Below are 5,167 nucleotides of genomic sequence, written 5' to 3'. Positions count from 1 at the left end.
AAAGAAAGAAAGAAAGAAAGAAAGAAAGAAAGAAAGAAAGAAAGAAAGAAAGAAAGAAAGAAAGAAAGAAAGAAAGAAAGAAGAAATTGATTCCAAGTGAATTCAGCAAAAGAAAGCCTGTGATTCAGCAAAAGAAAGCCATGGACGATTATGTTTAGCTCACAGACACTCATATAACTGCAGCTGGGAAAAGACTGCTCTCTAATCTCAGCCTTCCCAGCCAGCCAGAAGCAAGGAACATTACTCATAGCTATTCTTTCTTTCTTTTTAGGAAAACCAACTCCAAGGGAAGATCCCATGCTGTCTAAAAGAAGCAACCTATGAAGAAAAATGAGAACAATTAAGCCCTAAATCTGTACAAGAAACTTTAACAGCTGAGACTCTAAAACGAAAATGGAGATAATGCTAATGATTATGTTTTATAGCCTCAACATGCCTTACATCTGGAAAAGTTCCAAAGCCCTCAGCAGGTTGTCACATTGATAGAAGGGGCCCCTGCTGAGATGCAGCTGCTTCTGGGGAAGAGTTGGCATCTGGAGAACAGCTGCATATCAATCCCCCACCACACGAAGGGCAGGAAAGCAAGAGAAACTGCCTGCAAGGACACTCCTTCCACCTGGAGCCCCTCTCTCTTGCTCCAAAGACTCAGAGAGGCTGAGGCTTCACATTAGCAAATGAATTGAAATGCAATCCAAGTTTAACTATCTGTAAACTTGGTGGAAGGAGATGGTTTGGACAGTCAAGCTTTCTAGCTAGCTGAAGATTTTTGACACGTTAAAACACCAACAATTGTTTAACCATTACAGATGAAAACTTTTCTAAAATGTATCTCTGGATTCCCTAACTTTCTCAATCAAATTAACTATATATTCCTAATATTACAGCTTCAATTAATCCTGTTCCATCAACACAAAAAGACTGATGCTGGGTCAATGGGCTTTTGTTTTTGTTAGAGAGACTTCCAAAACGTACTCTGTATAAACCAATGTGTGTGGGGGTGCATACACACACAGACATATGCACACACACTCATACACCGAGGGAAGGAGGAAGAGAGAAATGACACTGGAGTGGAAATTGGCAAACTACATTACTAGTTTCACGCTTCTATTAACTAGCAGTGTGACTTTCAGTTAGTCACCTCAACTCTCTGTGTCTCCATTTTCTCATAATCTGAGGGAGGGTCCCTAAGTGTTCTTTAAGATCTGATCAGATTTTAATCTTGGTGATTCTCTATGAATTATATTGCTCCAAATTCTTTCCTCTCTTCTCCCCCTTTCTCCTTCTTTCTTTTCTTCTTCCTTCCTTCCTTTTTTTTTTCTTTTGCTTTCCAACATCTGATTATTCATTATTTGAAGTGTCAAATGAACCAAGTAAATCTAAAATGCTATGCAGTCCAAAAGAACTACGATGTGTAAGCTGTGGCCAACATTGAGGTGTGCATTTTCAATTAGATGGCATGGTACCTGTCCTCAAGGATCTTGAGTATCATTATAACATTATTATAATACATTTCAATAATCACATTTCCTCTACCTGATCCCCAACATTTGAGAATTACATGTGTTGACAAGTAAGAAGGCAAGACAGTGGCCAGGTGCAGTGGCTCACACCTGTCATCTCAGCACTTCAGGAGTCCCAATAGGGAGGACCACTTGAGTCCAGGAGTTTGAGACCAGCCCTAGCAACATAGCCAAGCTCCTAAATAAAAAAATTAGCTGGGTGTGGTGGCATGAGACTGTAGTCCCAGCTGCTCAGGAGACTGAGGCAGGAGGATCACTTACTTGAACCAGGGAAGCAGAGGTTGCAGTGAGCTGGAATTGTGCCACTGCACTCCAGCCTGGGCAACAGAGTGAGATCCCATCTAAAAAAAAAAATGGCAAAAGATAGTCATGGACCAAAATAACCTAAGACGTCTTCTTGCAAGTAGTGTATGAAATACGTAAGATTTGCTTTCAAAGAATGGGTTAAGAAAGATACAATAGTTGAGGATACAATATGCACAAAGACCAGGGCATAGAAAAATCCTGATCCTCACAAGGTAATACTCACTGGGTGTCCAAAGTGGCCTACAGTGCTGCCATAGAGTGCACTGCAGACTATACAAACTAGAAAGAACGAGCCCAGGCTAAAGGACTTAAAAACTAAAATTTTATAAAATATTTATTGAGCAAAACAAACGGGTCTTCAGGCAAGACAGGCCAGTAGGACCACAGTTTGTGACCTTGCATAATTATTTAAATGGATTGCTGTTTTATTTTTAAAAAGAGAGGCAAAAGGAATCAAAATTATATGGCCTTCATAAAAAAATAAGTCGACTTAAGGTCTTGATGAATAAAACATGATGAGGTTAATTTTAAATCCCTTTTATGCTATCTGTCTTCTGAAGAATTTTCCATTGTCCTTGTACAATAATGTAAGTTATCACATTGGGGATTTTTTGCTCATCTATAAATAGCTCCTTCACCCATAACCCAGGGATGACAGCCTACTTTTATTATTTTAACATGCCTCCAACTATGAAAAGGCTATTTCTAGGCAGTCCAAACTGCCACAGCAACATTGCTGTCGGTTAGTCTGAAATGCACATGTTAGGCAAATGTTGCAAGACTGAGGGCTTCTATGCTGTGCCTTATTCTGATTCAGCAAAAGAAGAAAAAACCAGAGGGAAAACTGGCAGTATACTGCTAGGAAGAAATCCTGGCAGTCGATGCTAAGGGTAATTATCAAAACCAGGAGCCGGAAGGGTTTATGTTCGTTCCTTAGGGGGTCCCCAGGACTCAAGACAGGCCAAGAGATAAACCAAACCATATTGTAAAGATTTGAATTGATAAACCGTGTTTACAGCTCAAGTTATCTACTTCTGTGAATTCAATTACCCCTTCTCAGATAGACGTGGTCTAAGAAAGAGGGAACTTTAGCTGTAAGAATTGCAGGATTTTCATTCTAAAGCGAGGTTATCACTAACATGGAGGTGGAAGCAGAGAACCGTAGGCTGTAAATATTGAACATTTTCAGTCATGTTAGCAAGACCCAAGCGAGGATACATTCTGAAGCTTAGTTACAACTGACAAAACACACCAGGACTGGCTGTGTACCTTTGCGCCATGCTTGACGACACAAGACCCCAACAGACAAAACTCAAGGCAGGGTCCTACACTGAGATGCCTGTGACTAATAATAAATATAGATCTATAAAAATCCCAACATTTGAGACTGCATTGTGTACTCAGGTCAGCCTCAAGAAACCAGGTATCTGCCCTAGAGACAGCAGGCATCGGACTATAACGACACTGTCTGACTGCCCTAGCTCACGACATCAGTCCTCTAATAATCAGGCCTTAGGCATCTACTCCAGCAGCCTCAGGCTGGGAGCCTCTCTCTGGGGCCTGCCCAAAAATTAAAAAAACAAACTAACTAAAATCAAGAAGACACAATTCATCCAGAATGAAGTTAGCTCCTTCCAGAGAGGCTGGTATCTCTGCAAATCCTGGAGACAAGGAAACATTCTCAAGTGCAGTTCATCCAGCCCACCCAGCTGGTTCATGCTGTCGTGGTGCTGCTTTCAAATTTCCTCCCTCATAGTTTTGGGGGGAAAGCTCAGGCTCTGGAGTCACAAGGCCTGGACTAAAATCCTGATTTTGCCATTATCTAATTTTAGTGGCTCAATTTCTCTCTGTCTCAGTTTCCCCATCTGCCAAAAAACTGATATAGTATTAGTACTTTCTCCTAGTGCTGTTATGATAATAATGGAAATAATGAGTCCAGAGTGCTTAGAACAGGAGCTGACATATAGTAAGTGCTCTGTGATGATTGGCTATTCTTATTAACATCCTCCTGCAGGGGATTGCTAGAACTGACTCTTTTGGAGAGATTGTAGCCCACAGTGTCTTCCCATCCTGTTGTCTGTCATCCTCAATGGCAGCCCCACAAACACTGTCCTTGCCAGCATTTCATCCTCATATGGCCAAGTGCTTCCACCCGTCTGACCACTCTGCCAAGCCTCCCTTCCCTTCCAGACCTTTCAGCTGTGCCTTCTAGAATCCCTCTTTGATAGGGTAATTTTTCCCCCTAATGCTACATCTACCATCATCTTGGATGATGTAAACATGTACCGAATGGTGGTGTATCCAAACATGCAATCAAGAATTGCACATTTAAATGTGAACGAGGGCAACGCAGAGAGTCAGAATGAAGGAAATAGGCCATCTAACAATGTAAATGAGACAGTAAAGGGTAACAGCATTGGCATCAACTGAGAGCGGTGGGGAGGCGGGGGAGTCTGGAAAGGGAACAGCCCCATCTCAACACCAGCAGGAAATGCCACAAGAGAATGCAAATTTCTAGAGAAACCAGAAATCCAGGATTTTTAAATATTGGCAACGATTTCATTTTTTGAAAGAAAGAAAGCAGAATGCAGGCCAAATCAAATAAGCCTTTGGGCCAGATTCTGTTCATGAGCAGCCAGGTTGGAAACAGATCCCGTCTCCTAGACAGCATCCTTTTTTCCTGACTTCCACATGATCCACACACTGTCCTCTATGTCTCTCTTCTAACCCTGTTTTCACCTGCTTAATTCTTACACATCCTGCAGATCTCATTTTAAACCTCACCCTCTGACTCCCCATTTCCTATTGCCAAGGTATTGTAATTGTCTATGTATAACTTCCTGTTTGCTTATCTGAATTTTCCCTTAGGCTGTCAGCATGATAAAGATAGGCACCTTAATTGTCTTATTCACCATCCGATCCCCTTCTCTCAACAGAGTGCCTGGCACTTTGGAGATGTGCAATAAATATTTGTAAGTCAAATGAATCAAAGAATACTTTCTCAATCCCCGGTATGCACTCTCATCAAAATCCTGAGTTCCATCTGCACATTTCCTAAAGTCCACGGCTGTCCTCGCCCAGATAGATTCTCAGCAGCTAAACCTTACATCTGTGGTGGTTTTAAAAATCTGTCCAATTCTCCCTTCAAGAGAGGTGGAGCTTAATTTTCCTCCCTTCAAGTGTGGGCTGGATTTAGTGACTTGCTTCTAACAGATAGAGTGCCGCAGGAGTGTTGGCATATCACTTCAGAATTGGATTATTAAAAAAACTATGGCTCTCTTCTGGGCTCCGGCTCTGCCTCCTTCCTTCCCTCCCTCCCTCCCTCTTTCTCTTCCTTC

The 5,167-nt window shown here is 41.8% G+C and overlaps 1 pseudogene; it reads left to right on the top strand.

The window, feature by feature from the left end:
- LOC111545639 overlaps positions 1–4,259 on the top strand; it is a 152,708-nt pseudogene extending 148,449 nt beyond the window's left edge.
- Positions 4,260–5,167: the final 908 nt, after the last annotated feature.

The sequence above is a fragment of the Piliocolobus tephrosceles genome, chromosome 7, assembly GCF_002776525.5.
Source record: "Piliocolobus tephrosceles isolate RC106 chromosome 7, ASM277652v3, whole genome shotgun sequence".
Taxonomy (NCBI): Eukaryota; Metazoa; Chordata; class Mammalia; order Primates; family Cercopithecidae; genus Piliocolobus; species Piliocolobus tephrosceles.
Note: the sequence above shows the minus strand (reverse complement) of the source record. Positions and strands in the feature narration are given on the sequence as shown.